Source organism: Felis catus, chromosome A2 (genome assembly GCF_018350175.1).
Source record: "Felis catus isolate Fca126 chromosome A2, F.catus_Fca126_mat1.0, whole genome shotgun sequence".
NCBI lineage: Eukaryota > Metazoa > Chordata > Mammalia > Carnivora > Felidae > Felis > Felis catus.
This window is the reverse complement of record NC_058369.1, coordinates 51,864,242-51,883,921: the sequence shown is the minus strand read 5'-3', so window position 1 is coordinate 51,883,921 and position 19,680 is coordinate 51,864,242. Positions and strand designations below refer to the sequence as shown.

General features: G+C 49.3%; 1 protein-coding gene across 13 annotated transcripts in view; it reads left to right on the top strand.

Annotated features, from left to right (window-relative positions):
• Window positions 1-19,680, top strand: part of ATP2B2 (ATPase plasma membrane Ca2+ transporting 2) — a 387,749-nt gene that overhangs the window by 70,187 nt on the left and 297,882 nt on the right. For 11 of the 13 annotated variants that reach the window (XM_045051952.1, XM_023250012.2, XM_023250013.2 and 8 more), the window contains exon 2: window positions 15,758-15,802. The exons of 1 other annotated variant lie outside the window; for it this stretch is intronic. The gene's annotated coding sequence lies outside the window, so the exon portion shown is untranslated. Of the gene's footprint in view, window positions 1-11,217; window positions 11,237-15,757; window positions 15,803-19,680 lie in introns of those variants that run through there. One more of the 13 variants, XM_023250010.2, reaches the window with a different exon arrangement.

Genomic DNA, 19,680 nt, shown 5'->3' with positions numbered 1-19,680 from the left:
ACTCACGAACCTGGGAGTGTTTGGAAGCCCTATCCTCCATCAGATAGGGTTTGTCCCCCTCTAGTTTCCATGCAAGGGGTCATCTCCCTTTCCTTTGTGACAGCCTCAAGCTGAGTGAGCTCAAGTGTCTTCCTGAGAGATCCAGCTCAAACCTCCAACCCTCCTGACAAAGGACCCCGGCTGCACAGACAGTGAGGCTTCTCTACCAAACCTGCCCCTTGAGAGAGGGATCTGAAGCTCATTGCCAGGAAGAGTGAAGCAGTTTTTATCCTGGCAGAGCACAAAGCCTCACACAGAAGGCGTGGAGCTCTAGGTCCTAGGAGGTGCACAAGGGAGGTACTTGGTTGGGGCAGGGTGGGGCGCGGGTGCGGGCAAGGGTCTTCTGGGTGAACTGGCTGGCCTGACATGGGGTCAGGTGGCAGACAGCAATCGTGTACTCCTCCTTGAAGAGAACAGGCCATCTCACTGGAGGCAGGGGGATGACTCAGGTGGCCTGTGCTGGGTTTTGTCAGCCCTCAAAGACCATGATTAGAGGCTGCACAAGGGATGTTTTATATTTTCTTAATGTAGCAATGATCCCCAAAGACATTTTTCCTCAAAGCCACGGAGAGAAGGTCCTGGGACTCTTTGGCATTGGGAGATCATTAAGCTTGATTGGGGTCAGGGGCCAGCATGGTGCATCTATGTAGGAGGCCATGAAAGGTATACTTCTTGAGTGGAGGAGTGGACCACCCCTGGTGATGTCTTCCAGGCTGAATTGGACAAAGCCCCGGTAGGATCACCTTGGGATACAGTGCTGTGGCAGATAATGAAATTGTGGAAGCCAGGGTATTGCCATCACCGCCAGCTAACCCCTCGTTGGCTATAAGCAGGTCACATGGCCTCAGCTGCCTTGAGCATCAAGAGGGAGCATTTCACCTGCAGGTAACAGAACACATAAAGAAGTACTAAAGTAGTAAATCCTAGTAGTGGAAGTTCCCCGGGTTTATTCAGTAGGATTCAGTGCCCTCTCATTGTGTCAGCTTCGGGCCTGCAAAATGGCTGCCATTGCTTCAAGCCTTACCTCCTCACAGGGAAGCAACCAAAGATAGGAAGAAGGGGGCAAGGAAGAAGGGTTCTCCTGTGTGTCTCTTTGGACTGGAGATGGAAACCTTGTCTGAGATCTCTCTAGCAGAAGTCTTAAAGAATGGGTCATAGGGTACCCTTAGCTGGGAGAGAGTGTGGGAAAGTGAGTGTCAGACATTTCCTGTCTCTGCTATATCTTGGCAGCATAAAGAAGAGGAGGAGAAGGGTTGTCGGGTGGACAATAAATGGGCTGCCCTGCCATAACTGTAAAATGGAGGCTAGATGAGAATCTCATGGGGCTGTGGCAGATGCCCAGGAATACACAGTGCCTAAGCTTTGTTGCTTAGGGTTATTATTTCAGAAAGTGCTGGGACATTAAAGGTTAAGTTAGTCCACCTCCCCTGGCAGGTTTCCAGTTTTTCTTGCCCACCCAGTGGCCCCTATTAAGAGCCAATGCTTCCATGTTATGTCCTCCTTTCATTACAATCCCCATCCCCATATCTTACCCTCAGGAAAGAAGGCATTTGATTTGAACAAATTCGTGCTCAAGTGTTAAGGCTGATAGGTCCCAGTTGCGGTCCATGTCTATGAGCACACAAGGGCTTATCGACCTCAAAGAATGAATCACCAGGATTAGGTTTCCAGAGGGTGGGATTTAGAAAAGAAAAATATAGTGGCACCTGGGTGGCACAGTTGGTTAAGCATTTGACTTCAGCTCAGGTCATGATCTCGCGGTTCGTGGGTTTGAGCCCCGTGTCGGGTTCTGTGCTGACAGGTTGGAGCCTAGAGCCTGCTTCGGATTCTGTGTCTCCATCTCTCTCTGCCCCTCCCCCGCTCACGGTCTGTCTCTCTTTCAAAAATACATAAAAACATATAAACATTTTTTTAAATAAAAAAAGAAAAGAAAAATATTTTGCTTCTGGGGAGGGGTGGAAAACACAGAATAGAGGGAACTCTATCCTCTGTTATTCCATTATTGCATATGATGCACACAGGTATGTTAATTCACTGCAGTCTCACGGCGACCCTATAAGACAGTGATTAGGATGCCCGTTTTATAGATGAGGAGAGAGAAGCACAGAGAGGCCATGTCATTTGACCAGGGTCACACATCTAAGAAGTGGCAGAGTAAGGATTCCAACGGCAGGCCTGTATTGTTCAGGGCCACTGGTCCTCCCCAGACCCTGCATAATCTGATCTTTTATCATCTTCATTTCCTTTCAGCCAGGGCCTCCCAGCGCCCAGGCAGAAATCACACAAAGATACCACTCCCTGCATCTGAATGCCCTTATTTTCCCCAGGAGCCTGAGCTCCAAGGGGGGCGAGGGGAGGGCAGGCCTCATGGCAGTGCTGTGCCCTCCAGCCAGCCAGCCAGCATGCGGGGAGGAGAGCAGGAGGGAGGTCTGGGAAGCAGAGGTGAGTGGCAGGTCTATTGGGCCTCACTGTCTCTGGGCTGTCACAGCACAAGGGCCCAGTGACATTGGGGGGACCAAGCCAAGACCTCAATGTCCTAGACTTTGCAGGGCCTTGTCACCTGAGCCATCTGCAGGGTGCCTGGCAGAGCATTTTCTTTAGACACAAAAAGAGGAATCTGGAGAGAGGAAGGGACCCATCAATGCCCAGTGTCCCTATGTGGCAGGGCCAGAGCTCAAAGCCAGGCCCTCCTGACTCATTCCAGCTTACCATAGTCTCGGAGTATTTCATCAGAAATGTATGAGGCACCTGCCATGTGCCAGGCCCTGGGGTAACCAGGGTGAGCAAGGCATGGTCCCTATTCTCACTGGGCCTCAGAACAATGATAGCTAAATGTGGAGGGACACTCTTGAAACCAGTGCACATTAGTGCTTAAAGGACGCACAGGGAATATTGACCAAACTAGGGGTGGCAAACTCAAATATCCCCGGGGTCAGGGGTCAGACGGATGCCATGCTGTGTGAAGATAGAGGTAACAGTGGGGAGTGGGACTGTGGCCCCTCTAAGGGAACAGTCACATTCAATGCCATCCAATAATTTGCCTTGTAGGAGTGTGGGATCCAGGAGCCAGGTATCCCCATTTTTTAAGAAAGTCCAGAAATCTGCACTTACATATATTTTTTTCTAATTTCTAAAAGTCTCCTTAAGCCAAACAAAAGATTACCTGCGGATCGGATTCTGTCAGGCTGCTACCCACTGCTCTTGAGGCACAGAGAAGGAAAGGATTTTCCCGAGATCTCACAGCGAGAGAGTGGCCGAGCCAGGCCTCAAACCTGAGTCCTCCAGATCCAAGCTGGAGACCTTGTGGGTCTGCTTCCCACTAACTTCAAAGTCCATTTTCTCTTCTGGATGTGGGATGATATTTTAGTCTGGGGGGAAAAAGCCACTTAGAGTGAAAAATACAGCCCTCTTGAAACCGTTCCTGTAAGAAACAAGCTGGGAATTGACAGCAAGTGCTATTAAAGCTCCTGGCACCTTCCAAAGAGTGGTCTGCAATTTTAATCCTGAAGCTGTGTTTGACACGGAGCCATTTCTGTTCCTTGTTGCTCAGGATGCAGGGGACCCAGTGCTTTCCTTTTAAAAGGCAGAGCACATCACTCATGGTGTACAGAGCCCCGCTTCTGTTCTGGACTGCCAGGCTTTATGCAGAGCCACCCTTGGTATGGGAGTGGGGTCTAACCCACTGTGTCTACAGCAGCCCCTTGGCAAAGACCTTCTCTCCCAAAGCCTGGACCTCTGTGAGTCCGTCTCAGTTAACAGGAGCTTGGGTACCAGTGATTGAACCAGAGGCACAGTGATTAACAACACAGGCCTTAGGGCTAGATGGAGCTGGATTTGAATCCTGGCTCTGCCCCTTATCAGCTGTGTGACCTTGGGCAAGTCCTTCACCTCTCTGAGCTTCAGAAGGCCTCTTCTATAAAATGGGTTAATAATATTTACAAGCAGAGTTGTGGTACAACTCTGTTCCGATCTGAGGTTCCTGCAGGTAGGAAAGTTGGTGCTGCCTCTTGGTTATTAATAGTAATGTTAATTACAACAAGTCAACATGTAGTTCAACTGAGGTAAGAAACAGAAAATTCTGGGTAATAACAAATTTGGCAAATGCTTTTCCCTTCTGATTTCTGCCTAGGTTAATTTTTAAAAATTTTAACGAGTATTTATATATAGCGTTTACTAAGTGGCAAACTCTGTGCTAAGTGCTTTACAAATATTGACTCATTTAATCCTTGCAACCACTCTGGAAGGCAAATACTGTTTTCCACACTTACAGATGAGGAAACTGAGACATAGAGAGAGTTACTTGCACTAGGATATATGTCTGACAAATGGCAAGGCCGGGCTGCAAAACCAATCCCTGTGGCCGAGGAGCTGTGCGTGTAACCACTTCCTCCCCTCCTTTTAAGCTTTCGTCCTTCTGAAACACATTTTCCCATTTGCAGCGATCAGCCCAAAGGAAGAAATCCTCCTTTCGCTGTCTGAAGACCTAGTTGAAAGACTCTGTCATTGGGAGACAAACAGCCTGGGATCCAATCCCCACTGTCTCCTGCCCAGCTGTGGGACACTGGCCAGTAATTCCCGCCTCCCCTGGGTCTCACTGTCCTCATCTCTAAACTGGGCTACTATCACCACCTACCTCTCAGAGGGAAGTAGAATCAGCCATGGATGTAAAAGTGCTTTATAAAGTCTTAAATGCCCTGTTTGGGGCTTGGGGAAATTAAATAGTCAGGATCATTAAGCTGGTTTTCCCTGAAAAAACATCCAGCACTTAAAGTGTTGTCTTCCACTGTCTATGAGGATCCAGGAGACTCACAGTGAAACCAGCAGGCAAACAGCATCCCCCCATCCACGTCCCACCCTGGCCAGTGGTCATTCCATCCCAAGGTGGGGGCTTTCCCTCTGGGCCTGGACTCTTTGTCCAGGATTCAGGTGTGTTTACAATGAGATGCTAAGAGGTACAGCCTTCCCTCAACGCACAGCATCCATACCCGTGTGGGTTGTAAGAGGATTTCTGCCTGTCGTTGCTTGGCAATATTTTGTTTAAATGAACTTATGCCAGGGATTAATATAGTTTGTGAATTTAACTGCTTGCTTGGCAGGAAGGGGAAAATGCACAGAGTTTTAAGAAATCTGGTGTGAAAATGGTTTTTAGAATGCGGGTGTGCAGTTGAAGCTTCGGGGTGTAGGGCGTGGAGCTGGATCCCAGAGGAAGGGCCCCTGGTTTTCATCCCTGCTGGGCTACTTCCCAACCGCGGGACCCTCTACCCTCCTCCAAAGCTGTCTATCTCCTCTGACAAATAGCAGCCCCTGCCACGGGGGTCGGGTGGGGGGGGCAGCCAGAGGGTATCTGTGGCAAGACCATACAATGCCTGGCGTGCAGCTCTCACTCAGCAAATGACGAGTCAGCCCCTGAAAGCAGGCTCCCACCTCCTGTCCCTGCACCCAGAGGGGTGGGGGCACAGAGCCTGTGGGAATCTTCAATGAAAATGTGTTGCGGAGTCAACAAGTGAATGGTAAATACAGCCAATCCTCATTCTTCACAGATTGCATATTACTTATTAAATTTGCCTACCTACTCAAATGTATTTGTAACCCCCAAACCAGTCCTCCGGGTGCTTTTGCTGTCCCTTGCAGGTATATTCAGAGCAGTGCAAATCTTGAGTCCCCCAGTGCGCAGATCCCCAGCTGAGGCTGAACCAGGTGTCACTCGGCCTTCTTGTTTGAGCTCCTGTATGTAAACAACTGTGCTTTCTTGCCATCTATGTGGTGCCCTGTTTTTTGCCTTTTTGCACTTTCTGTTGTTGATTTCACTGCTTAAAAAGGGCCCCCGAGTGCAGGGCTGAAGTGCTGTCTAGTGTTCCTAAGCCCGGAAGGCTGAGGTGTGTCTTGGGGAGAAAATGCATGTGTTAGATCTTCATTCAGGCATGAGTTACAGTGCTATCGGCCATGAATTTAATGTTAACAAATTTGTGGTGGATATTAAATAGGTGTCTTTATACAGAAACACTCCTAAAACAAAGTTATGTATTGATTGGTTGGTAAAAATACTGTGAATAGAGGCTCTCAGAAATCTCACCCTGTATTTTCCCTGGAAGCAGTGGTTTGTTTACTACTCACGAATTCAGTGTTGGTGGAGACGTTATAGAACCTGACTACTGCTAATAGTAAGAATCAACTATATAGCAGTGGTTACTGTGAGTCTTAACTGCTTTCGTTCTTTGAAAGAGAGTCAGGAAGGAAGTTGGAGCTTGGAGTTCTCCCACCTTGACAGTGGTTGTGAGGACCAAATAAGATAAAGGCTGTGAACTGTAAAGTCTGTGTGTAGGCATTGTAAATGGCATCACCTTGACTATTGCACGGACATCAGCAATGTTGTCCTGCACCAAGGCCTCTGGGCAGGGCCCGCCTTGGTCCATGGGGCTGAGATTAAGTTTTAGTGTCTTGAGAGACCCCGTCGAAAGGGGACAGGGGAAGTCCTAGTAGACCTCACAGGCACACTCCCCCGCATGTTAATTATTTGCCAAAGCTTAGATGTTCCTGGCTGCCGTCCACTCTTTGGCCAGCACCCAGCCTGGGACACCATTGCCTCTTGCCTGGACAGCACATGAGTGCCTCACTGCTGTCAGCCTCCCCTCTGAGGTCCCTTTATCCATTGTCCACATTGCAGTGGCCAGGCCTTGCACTCTTCCATTTTATGCCCTTAATGGCTTCCCAGGCCGTTAAGCCCAGGGATGGCTTCCCATCCCTGCTGTGGCCTCTGAGTCTCTGGGTGGTCAGGCCCCTATCCACATCTCCAGCTTTATCTGATCCCATGCTGCCCCATGCTTTCTGCTCCAACCACATTGGCTTCCTCTCTGATCCTTGAACACACTGCACCCCTCCTGCTAGAGGGCCTTTGCACTTGCCAAAACTCCCTCCCTGTCCCTGTTAGCCACTCCCCCACCTCCAACGCCTGTACTTGCTCACGGCCTGTGTGTCCTCTAGGTCTCAGCTCAAGTCACTTCCTTGATGACTCTGACCTGGGACAAAGTGGTCTCCGTGACATAGCACCCTCCACCAGCACACTTTCCCCTTCACAGAATTTATCTCAGTGACGCTTCACATTTATTTGAGTGACCACTTAGTAAGTGATCGTCTCCCCATCTCCTCCCCCAGACTTTAAACTCTACACGGTGAGACACTGGGGCTGCCTTAGCTCACCACTGAGTCCCCAGAGCAGAGGAGAGGGCCTGGCATATTGTAGATGCTCAATAAGCTTAGTAAGGGAGCAAACATCCATTCCCATGTTGCCCAGGGGGACAAATCCTACTGGACAAGATCCAGGCTCTTCCTTGCAGTTCACAGAGTAGAAGGACAGAACTCCCATCTGTGGAGCCCAACTATCCAACAAAGTGGAGAGCTAAGATGTCCCCATACTGGAAGGAAATGATGATAAGGTTCAGAGAGGTGGGAGAAGTGGCTCCAGCTTGCATAGTTAAGAAGGGTCATGGGTAGGATTTATACTCAGGTCTAGCTGACCCAGGAGCCTATGGTCTGAGCGTCTCCCTCCAGCCCTTCCCTTGTCTTCTCACCTTTGGGTTGTACACATCCTGCCCATGACAGTTTTAATTAAATGTGAAGGGAGGGGAGACGTCCGTTAGAGGACTGAAGACTTGACCTCGTGTCACCTGCCTTTCTGATGCTTTCTCTTTGAATACACTGGTTTCTAAGGCAGAGACAGATGGAACACACTGGTTTCAAATGCATTGGGAATTCTGTTCATGGGGGGTTCTTGGTTGTCTGGGTGCCTTCAGCACGTCACTTTGCAGAAAGATGCTCGCCTCTTTTTTTTTTTAATTTTTTTTTTAACTTTTATTTATTTTTGAGACAGAGAGAGACAGAGCATGAACAGGGGAGGGGCAGAGAGAGAGGGAGACACAGAATCTGAAACGGGCTCCAGGCTCTGAGCTGTCAGCACAGAGCCCGACGCGGGGCTCGAACTCACGGACCGTGAGATCATGACCTGAGCCGAAGTCGGACGCTTAACCGACTGAGCCACCCAGGCGCCCCGAAAGGTGCTCACCTCTTAAGGAAGCCAAGGCCAATTGATGGATTCGGTGCCTGTGGGCACATTGGACGTGGCTGGGGATGCTTTGGCCTCTGGTAGGCCCTGGAGGGTACACAGGTTGCTGAGATAGCGGGACCCACTGGACTCACCGCCTTTATTTTACACATGGGGAAACTAAGGCCCAGGAGAGGGAGGGAATTCCTCCAAGGTCAGAGAGTGAGTTTCAAAAGCAAAATGAGAAGCTGAGGCTCTGGCCTCCCTGGGCAGTGTTGCTCACCTTTGCCTTGAGGTCAGGAAATGCAGACAAGAAAAGGTTCTTTCTCTTCCAGTCTGTCATGGTATCTGAAGTTTCACTGTTAATTCTTTTGTCTTAGAGAAATTTTTGCGAGTTCTCGAATAGAATGAAAATATCCTTGGATGGGTGGAAGAGGGGACAGATACCCTAAGTCATCTGCCAAATAGTTTAGTCATTCATGTCTTCATCCATCCACCTATTCCATTGTCTCTCCATCTGTGTTTCCATCTATCCACTTACCTGTCTCTCCTCCCATCCACCCACCCAACCCATCCCCTTCTCTTTCCGTCTATATCTCCATGTATCCATTTATCTGTCTTTTCACTCACCCATTCTCCCATCTACGTACCCATTCATCCATCCAAAAATTGTTTATTTATTTGAGAGACAGAGACAGAGACAGAGAGAGAGAGAGAGAGAGAGAGAGAGAGAGTGAAACCAAAGCAGAGTCCAGGCTCTTGAGCCATCAGCACAGAGCCTGATGCGGGGCTCGAACTCACGAACCATGAGATCATGCCCTGCACCGACGTCGGACGCTTAACCGACTGAGCCATCCAGGTGCCCCTCATCCATCCCTTTTATCAGATTTTCATTGAACGCCAATTCTGTGACCGGCTCCTTGGAATAAAAAGATGAGAAGTCTCAGTTCTGGCCTCTGCAGATCCCCAGTACCCTGGAGGCAGCAGATCTGTAAGGCCACATTTCCCCTGCAATGTAAGGGCAGCCCTGAGGGAGGTGTTTGCAGCTTGGCTTTACAAAGAAGAGATGACCAAGCAGAAAGAGGCTGGAGACCCTGACCCTGAGTGCATCATCCCACAAGTATGTCCTCGGGTAAGGCCCCTCCCATCTGGACTCAGCATACGCATCTGTGATGTGGGCAGGTTGGACTAGATGAGTGTTTCCCAGACTCAGTCATTCATATACCTCCCTCCACACCTGTAGATGAGATCAACTGTACTAAAAAGTACTTAACGTTTTTATTCAAATGAGCTTTTTTTTTTTTACCCCAAATACATTTTAGAATGAAGCCTTATTGCTACCATAAATGGAAAAAAAATGGTAACAGCTGTCATAAATAGAAAGTAACCGTAAAAATACTTGAAAAAGGAAGGCAAACTGCTAATGTTGTTAAATTCTAAATAGACATTGTTTCTCAGCAATGGAGGCCAGCTCTCCTTTGTTGATAGAGAACTTAGCAAGTTCTAAAGAGGGTGTTAAAGGTCAGCAAGGTCTAAACAGAGATTCTCCCCTTGGAATGGCTTCCTTGCAGTGTGCTTTAGTATCACAGGATGGCATGGCATTGAGGGTAGGGGCCACTCCTGTCCCAAAGCAGGAAACTCTGCCTGGGAAGCATCAGGCCAGGTGCTATCTTGGCCGCTGTCTTCTGAGGCCTCCCTCTATGCCCCGGACCTGCCCTCTCCTGAGAACTCACACCTCCCCCACAACCCTTCCAGAAGCCAAGGGTCAGGAAGCCATGAGCCGGATTCTGTAACTCAAACCGGGTGGTATCTGCTTCAAATCCTGACCAAGGAAGGAAACCAATATGGAAATCTGAAGCTGTCCCATCCCAGAGCTTGGCGGGCGTCAGGTGCTGCCTGTCACTCAGAGAGGGCCCTGACCCATTCTAATCTTACCTTTTGCCACCAGACTCTTCCACCACTTCTCCGTCACCCCTCGTCCTTAACCCAGGGTCCCCAAAGCCCGTGACAATGTAGAGTCCCCAGTGTGTGGCCTTTGTGAATTCCCCTGTGGCATTAACATGTATGATCAGAAAAGAGTGTCACTCAGTTCTGCCGAGACCTGAAGTGCCCAAATAAATCTTCTCACACTTGGAAGGCAGGTGGCCTGGTGGATGAGCCAGGAGACCCAGGTTCTGGTTGTGTTGTGCTCTGACGGTTCCCTGCACGTCGTCACCTGAGTTTCCAGATGCTCCTGAGCCTCCTCCAGCAATACTGACATCAAGGGTATTATTTACTTGAAAAAATGTTCTATTTTGGATTCAGATTTCAGAAGGATATTTGAAATCTTAAAGCTGCTGCCAGCTCCGTTGAGGGACACAGAAAAGCCCACTTTCTCATCTGGCCTTGGCTCCAGCCTGGAGCCATGGCAGGGAGGGGTCATCTTTGCATCAACCAGCCCCACCCCCAGATCTGAAAGGCCAAGCCAGAATTGCCCAGAATGGGGAAAAACACAGCACCGGGCTTTGCCTTAGAAAGTGCGCCTGGGTGGCTCAGTCAGTGGAGCGCCCGGTTTCAGCTCAGGGCGTGATCTCACAGTTTGTGGGTTCGAGCCCCGAGTCAGGCTCTGTGCTGACAGCTTGCAGCCTGGAGCCTGCTTCGGATTCTGTGTCTCCCTTTCTCTCCACCTCTGCTTGTGCTCTTTCTCTCTAAAATAAATACATATTTTTTTAAAAGGGCTTTTTCACTCTAGTTCATAGTTATGGTCTCTCGTGCATTACATTCATTCATTCACTCATTGAATGAATGGTGTTTGACTGACAAGCACAGTCAGGAGAGCCCTGTGGGTTGTGTCCCTCTTGCTGCATGCCAGGGCCATACCACTTGTTAAACATTTTAAACCTCACCCCTGTATTCAAAAATATTTATTGAGCACACACTGTGTGCTTCAGGCACTGAGCTTAACAAGCTCTGGGATGGTTCCTCGCTCAAAAGCTCATGGCAGATTCACATCCGTTACTGCAGGGCAAGAAATCTAGACAGTGCCTGCCGTGGGAGTTAGAGAAGGGTGCCTGCACGCCTCGGCCAGAAATGAAGCAGAGACATCCTGGAAAAGTTACTCAGAGGGTGAAATTCCACACTCCAGATTCTTCTTGAATCCCTGAACGGCAGAACACCAAGGTATCCCTGAGAGATCTTTCAGGCCAGCATTCCCAAAGTGGGTGCTGTGGAATGCTAGCTGTGTGAGATGTGAATAGACATCACTCGAGAAAATGTTCAGATAAAGTTAGTTTGGGAAATGCTGGGTCAAGCAAAACGAAACTGGTTTCTATGTTGCAGGACTTTACAGAACCTTGATGTATTGCCTGCTTTGTGACATCTGTAAGGAAGGTGAGGGCGATAGTATGAAACAAGGGGACGCTATTTTAGGGAGCCTTTCAAAAGTCTAATGCTCCCCAGTGCTCCCTCTGGGCGACTCTAGTCCAACTCCCTTATTGACGGATAAGGAAACTGAGGCCCAGAGAGTGGCTGGCACTTGGCTAATGTCTCACAGGGAGCAGGGTGTGATCTGGGACTAGAATCCAGGGCTCCTCTCTTGTAAGCAGGCTGTTCAGGGCATGTGGTTTGGGCCTAGGGTGCTAGTGGCATGTGAAAGCACGTGCACTGAAGCAATCCTAGGAAGATTACGGGGGGAGGCAGGACATGAGCTGGAATGTCTAGGGACTCTGGGAGCCAATGACCTGTGACTTTATTGACTAAACAGTAGTATCTCTGAGAACCAGATACATCCTAATTAGTGCCCAGTTTGCATAGCGAGAATTTCAGGCTGGGGAAGTCTTCCCACCCGAGATTAGTCGCTGAATTCACAAAAGATGGAAGCACTTGAAAGTGTATTTTCCAAGTCCCCTCTTCCGAGCAGCCTCCCCTGGTTGCCACCCCCGAGTCAAAATGATCCCTCCCCTGAAATTCTCACTCCATGTGTTTCAAAGAAACATTTTACCCATACTCCATTCTTTCTGGCCAAGTTTCGGTTTTAGCCAGTGTAAGATCTAGTTTATAAGCAGTTTGAGAGCAGAGCTGGGGGGGTGGGTTAGCATTTTTCAAGAACTCCCTGTGTACTAGACACAGTGCTCCGTGTTTTCCCTGCATCCTCCATTTTACCTTCACCAGCACACCTCCCCCACAGTAGTGGTTTCTATCCCCATGTTACAGAGGAGCAGACTGAGGCTTCCGGAGGTTGAAGTGACTTACTCAGGAAAATGGGCCAGTAAATGGTGATGCAGAGACTTGAATGTGGGCCCTTATTTCCCTTTCCTGTCTGCTTGCGGACTTGGGCTGAACCAAGCCGTAGATAATCCCACAGGCATGCTGCTGTCCTGGGGCAGTGACCTGAAGCCTGGTCTGTTTTGTCTCTACAAGGCTGGAGTTGAGGCCCCACCTAGCAACCATGCTCCAAGCTTGGCCCTGTCTCAACTTGTTGACTGTAAGAGGATCCAGGGTGTGAATTGGGGTCACCTGCAATTTAGAAGGACTGTAGTCCTAGACTGACAGCTGCCATGGTCTTCAGGCTCCCATACCCACTGCCCCTGTGCCCAGACACACCCCAGGCTGTCTGGAGTCCGTGTCTCTCACTCCCCCTCATGTCACACCAGAACTTTCCATGATGGGCGGGGAGGGAAGCTCTGGTTTTCCCACCAATCACTCTCCATCTCTGCCATTCACCTCTGTTTATGGACAGAAAAAACTTGGACCCAGGGTTCATAGCTGTTGTCAGTACAGATGAAATTTTAACAGTGTTGACACCGAAGAACCACTCTCCCTGCAGTTCTGGTTTGGGCCAGGGGCTGGGGTCGGTCTCCTTTCTTCCGTAATTAAAAATTCACCAGCAGGGACAGATTGCTCATCAATCTTTCATCTCGACAGTCTCTGTTGGAGAAGACAAGGGCACCGCTGATGAGGCGCGATTGGCTGCCCACAGCTCCAGACCTTGCTACCATGTGCATGGGTTCAGGGCCTTTGGTGGGAAGCAGGTGAGGCCAGCTGAGCCTGGGGAAGCCCCTTGAACATCACCAGAAGGTACTGCGTGTGACAGGTGGCTAATTCTGAGCTTTCTACCTCCTATGACCTAAAGGCATTAGGGAGAGGCCACAGAGGGTCAGAAAAACGTATGCAACAAAATGATCAGGAGGCATCTAAATAACCACGTGGCTAGTCTTCTCCAATTAAAACGATGGGACATAGAGACTCGAGAGTTGCTAAGAGTAGATCTTAAATGTTCTCACCGCAAAAAAAAGAGACGGTAATTATAGGACCCAATATAGGATATACATATATATGCATATATGCATTACTTAGACCTATGCTGGTAATCATTTTGCAATATAGAAGTGCATCAAATCAATATGTTGCAACTTACACGATGTCATAGGTCAGTTATATCTCAATAAAACTGGAAATATATATACGATATATCTTCCATGTTTTAGTTAAGTAGGAAAAGTTAATAGAAGCTCTCCAGTTTAAAAAACAACAAAAACAAACAAAACTTTAATGGGATAACGGGTGTGAGGACCTCAGCACAGAGAAAGCATCCAAGTCCCGACTCTCATTATCGTTGTTGTCAATGCCGTTGCCTCTGCTGCAGAACTGACCTGCTGTGCTGGTTTTAGGCATGCTAGGTAACTTCTCTGGGACTCAACTTCCTCATCTGTACCATGTGGATTCTAATAGTACGTGCCTCCAGTAGCTGGGGTGAGGAATAAACGAACTGGGGATCCTTCAGTGTTGTAAAATCGCTATTGAGCAAACACAGCCCGACATCAGTCTCCTGACGTGGCTGAGCCCTCGTGTATCCCAAGCCAAGGGGAAGGGATAGACTGGTGGCCGAACAGAACACTGCCTCTGCCATTTTGTGTGTGTGGTCTGTGCAGGACCACCCACCTCTTGGCCTCAATTTCTCCATCTGTACTACAAAGCAGGTATGAGAGCAGGTGATTTCCTGGGTCAGTTCTGGTTCTGGGTTCCATGAAACACTGCACGTGGCTGCCTCTTGTCCGGCTCAGGTTTTTCCCAGAAAAGTTTTGGAGAGAGGAGCTCTCAGGTGGCCACTTTGTCTCCATGACTGTTCTGCATCAGCATTCATGCCTGTGGGTTCCCTGCAGCTCTGCTCCCGGATCTCTGTGAACTCTGGGCTGGGCTGTCTTTCCAGGAAGGGGACAGCCTGGCTCCACAGTGAGAGGAATTTGAAGGGTGCCTAGTGGAAAAGAACAGGCAGAGGTTGCAAGAGGGGCTCGGGGCATGGGCTGGATTCCATGTGCTGGGGCGTGGTGGGGCAGGGCTCACTCCACGTGAGCAGAGAGATGCCAACTAAGAGTCGTTAAGGTGGCACTGAGCTCCTGACACCTGGTAGGACCTGCTTATCCTTGCCTCGGGGCCTAGAGGATGTGGGTTCTGGGGATGAACAGGGTACAGGAAGGCAGGGCCACTGTGCTGTATACCTGCCACTTGCCCCTTGAGACCACCCTCTACCCTCTCCCTGCTGCCCTGTGCCCTGGGAGAGGACCTGTAGTCATCAGTGCACTTCCTCCTCTCTCTGGCTTCCTGTTGGCTTTGGCCAATGGGGAGCTCCAGCAGGATATAAAGTGAGGGTGAGGGGAGAGATGTTAGGTTATTTAATATTCAGCTCTTTCCCTCAGGGTCCCCTTGGGCTGGCCACATGCCTTGACTCCAGGTGCCAACTCCTTTCGGGGGTCTTCTCTGTGCCTGGGTCTGGAATCCGTTGCCTCTTCCCACGCCCTGGGGGTGATAGCAGCAGAATCCCCACTTCTGCTCCCCCCAGGGAAACCACACGCACGCACTTTTGTGACGAGGTCCTTTTTAAACCCTTAGGAGCGTGCCTGATTCGGACCCCCAGAACCGCAGAGCAAGGGCACTAGAAAGGAATGCAGGAGAGGAGGCAGCAGCCCCTGCCCCCACCCAAACTGTGTCTGGAGTCTGATGCCATCTTCCTTTTTTTTTTTTTTAAATGCTTATTTATGTTAGAGAGAGACAGAGACAGAGTGCAAGCAGGGGAGGGGCAGAGAGAGGGAGACACAGAATCTGAAGCAGGCTCCAGGTTCTGAGCTGTCAGCACAGAGCCAGAGGAGGGGCTTGAACCCACGGACTATGAGATCATGACCTGGGCCGAAGTCTATGCGGAACGGACTGAGCCACCCAGGCACCCCTAGCTCCATCCTCTTATTCTTGATTTCTCCAAGGGGCCAACCTGGATTTCTCCCTCTGTACTTCTAGTCTGTCTGGAGCAGGAGAAGCGAAGGCAGGGGAGGGAGCCCAGGCAGGCCTGAAAAGGGAGCACACCTGGGCTGTGCGGGTCCTGGTGGCAGATCCCACAGCAGGGACGTCACAGTTGAGCACTCACAGGGGCCAGACAGGTTGGGATTGGGGAGCATTTGTGGCCTGCGCTGGCAGCCCTCGTGGCTGCAGCCCATCGCTGGCCTGCTGGCAGATGGCCCAGAGGTACAGCTGTCCCCAGAGGGTCAGAAAGCCGGACTTTTGCTTGAAATCCCTCAGTTTCTAAATACTGGGATCAGTTCAAATATTAAATTTTAAACAGCCAGATCTGAATCTGGCCACCAGTTTATGACCTGGAAAATACAGGCCCCTCTGACAGACCTTTCTGATCTCAATCTCCTTTGCTTGTAGGTTTCCCACACCCGGAGTGCAGACTGAGAGCAGCCCAGGAAAGAGGTGAGTGTGAGAGCCAAGACCCCTGGTTCACCTGGAAGGACTCAGAAGCCCCACTCTCACCTGGGCACATACTTCAGCACCATCAGTGGCCGGGTTTAGAAATACGTGGTTTGCGAACCATGTGTCTATACTACCTTCATTCTCCGTACCCCTCTTGTCCTGTGCGCCCCAGCCTTCCTAACCTTCCTCCCAGCATCTAAGCTCTCAGCAGCCACTCCAAAAAACTTATGGGTAGCAGTGGAGGAAGAGGGAAGCCAGAAGCAGAGCTGCAGCTGCAGTTTGGGCCTATTTCCTAAATGTGACTTCCCTGCTCCCCAGTCCCCCCCAGAGCCTGGATGTGGCCCCTTTTTCGTTAGTGTGATATTCTACCAAAATAGAGGTGCGCTTGGATTAGTAAATGTTCTTTTGCGATAAAAAGCAATACTCATGTGTGGGTTACAGGGCTGTCGTATCAGTCATTCACACTTTAGTATCTTTTAATGCCATGTGATTACTTTTTGATTACTCTCTTGCTGGGGTCAGCCACACTGAGAGGTTGTCTGATTTGGGAATGGAGGAGGAGCACTGCACAGAGGGCCCTGGCCCAGCCTGGGTACAGGGCCTGATGAGGACATTTCTGGTAACTTAGTGACTGTGTGAAGCTGGCTATGGCCCTGGCAGTACTTTGTTTGGCCCCTGTCCTTGGGTGGGTGAGGCCTCTGGAGGCTAGTCTGTTGGCCTTATCACCATGATGTCCCTGGAAAATCATGCCCCCCAACTCCAAACCACCTGCATATAAACATTTGAAGACACAGCCCCTTGTTTGGGGGACTGTCTGGGACCAGCCAGGCTGATCCACTACCGATGGCCTGGGGCTACTACCCTCAGTGATCTCAGAGAAATCATCCTTCCTCGGGGGTGGCTGTGTGTGGAGTCCCCTTCATTCCTAGATGGAATCAGCAGTTGCCCCAGGGTGTGTAATTGGATAGAGCCTTCCGCATCCAACCCCCCTTCCGCCCCGCCCCCCCCCCCCCCCCCCCCCCCCCCCCCCGTCACGCTGTCCAAATCGCCACCATCTGTGTCACTCTCTGGGAGAGGATGAGGAAGAAGCTTTGAAAGCTTCCATCAAAATGTTAACTGAGGGTTCGTGGTGGTTATATCCACATTGCAAGGTTAAATGCAATTCGAGTTTTCTGTTTTTTCCATTGTACATATCAAGCATATGCTACTTTGATTTATTTCACCCCCGAATGCTATCTGGGGTGGTCTAGTGACCCATGGGTGCTTGCGTCCATTGTAGCAATTATCTGACCACATTAGCTCTGGCAGGTAGCTGGGTCTTGGGGGAAGGGACGTGGGACAGGTAAGTTTTGATGGGGAAGCGAAAAGTGGCGCTGGGGAAGGATTAAGGAGCTGTCAGAGGTGAACGTGGCCTCCTTCTCTGGTTCTGCTGTGCTCGTGAGCTAGAGAGGCGAATCACCATCGTTGTTCGAAAACAAGGTCGACCTGGTTTGTTCCCTCCATTAAAGCACCCCCTCTCCCCTTTCTTGCGAAGTAACCAGGCTCTCACTTGAAGGGCAACTTCGCTGAAGCCAGGGATGGATGTCCTGCTCTTGCACTGACTATGGCCCCATAACCGAGGTTTTCTTTCTGTCTTTTTTTTTCGTTTTAAGATGTCTAAAATTACAACACAGACTCTGGGGAGCTTTTCATATGTGTGGTCAGAAATTGATACATTCCCTAAAGTGGCATAAGCTCCTAGAAAATTTTAAGAATTTTTAAAAGTTTCCTCTTTCGGAACATAAGTAACCAGTAATTCCCCTTCTGGGAAACGTACCCTGAGGAAGTAGCCTGTGTACGTAGATTTATCCGCACGGATGTTTATCATAGTATTATTTATGTTTGTTAAAAAACAAAAAACAATGTGAATGTCCAGCAGCGGGAGGTTGGGGGAGCCCATTTTGGTACAGGCAGATGGGTAGTGGATGAGTCTGGCCAGCCACTGAATACGGTTTGAGATGAATTTTTCATAACGTAGGAGAAAATGGTCTTCTTTCAGTGTTAAGTGAAAAGGCAATTTGCCAAAATTTAACTACGTTAAAAAAAATGGGTAGAAAGAAACAAGCAGGGTAGCAGAGAGAGGAAGATTAGAGAAACAGATACCAAAGTGTGGGGGAGTAACAGGTGACCTATTTTCTTCTTTGTGCTTTTCTGCATTTCTTCCCACAGTGGAATGTTCACTATTTATCACAGAGAGTAGTCACAATTAGGAGAGAAACTCTCCCCACCCCACTCCACCCTGTGTATGTGTGTGTATGTATATATTTTGCTAGTCTGCTGAATAGGAAAGATGGTTATATTGGGGCTTTTCATTCAAAAGTATTCTTTTTCTTAACACATTTTTTTTTAACCCAAACCTGTGTCACATAGTATGCTTCCATCTCTCAAACTGTGGTTCTTAGAGAGCTTTTTTGGAGGCTGTATTAGTTTGCTAAGATGGGCATAACAAAATACCCCAGACAGGGTGGCTTAGACAATGGAAATGAATTTGCTCACAGTTGTAGAGGCCAGAAGTCTGAGATCAAGGTGTCCTCAGGTTTGTTTTCTTCTGAGGTCCCTCTTCTTGGCTAGATGGCTGCCTTCTCCCTGGGTCCTCATATCGTCGTACTAGGTGTTGTCTGTGTCCTAATCTTGCCTTCTTAAAAGGACACTAGTCTGTTGGATTAGGACCCACCCTCATGACCTCATTTTGCTGTAACTACCTTCTTGCAGACACTATCTCCAAATATAGTCCATTCTGAGATACTGAGTGTTAGGTCTGCAACACATGAATTTAGGGGTCACATCTCGGCCCATAACAGGGGCAGCCTATTCTCAGTGACTATGGCCACTATTTTGCAGAGCACTAAGCTTGAAGCTGGAGTGGGAACAGGGATATAGATGGAGAAGACATCATCTCTGCCTTTAAGAAGCCCCTAGGTAGGCGTGATGCAGGCACCAAATGCAACCAGTACACGTGGGTAACACCTCACCTCTCCAACAGCACCCAGAAGCAAAAGTATGACCATTCCTGATTGTGGCCTGCCACCAGAGAGTGGCTGTTCAATGTCAAGGCAAAAGAAAGAATTCAGCGTGCAAAAAAAGATAATTTTATTAAGACGCTCTCAAGCATGTCTGCTGCGGTAAGAACCAGTAAGTTAGGTGTGAACAATTAAATCATTCAAAACTCAAAATTTAAGAACAGTTTTTCCTAGCATCACCTCAAAGGTGAAACTGGTGTGTCAAATCAATGGTGGAGAAAAGGAATAGGTGAGCCAGTGGGGTGTGGAAGGTTGTGGTTGTTGAGTTTAGCAGAAGCAGAGATGCTCAGACCGGAGAGTAGTGTGAGAACTGGGGGGAAGCTGAGGCAGGCATCTAATGGCAGGCACCTTGGATTTAAGGGGAGGGTAGGAGGGAGCTACAGCAGACTCTTGAGCAAAGGTGGAGCAGATTGAGAACAGAAGCTAAGAGAGACTGTAACAGAAAATCTATTTAGATGGCCTTTGCAGAGGTGCTGGGATGAGGGTCTAGATGTAAGTTCTGGAAGTGGAGCTGCAGAGGAAGATTTAGGAGAATGTTCACACTATTTCATTTTTCTGGGTCTCTTCCAAAGCCCTTCCCTCTGCTTCATCCCCAGCCTGGCAAACTCCTAAACATCCTTAAAGACCCCATTCAAGGAGCCCCTCTACCCTGAAGCTTTTCTTAACCTCCCAGGAAGACACTCCTTCTCTTGACCTCAGCCCCACTTTAAAGCACTGACATAGCCTGTCGTGGGGATCTCTCTGCATATCCTGCTGTTTGCTGCCTGGCCTCACTGGGCCTCACTCAGCAAGTGTGGGTAGAGTAAGATTGATGATATA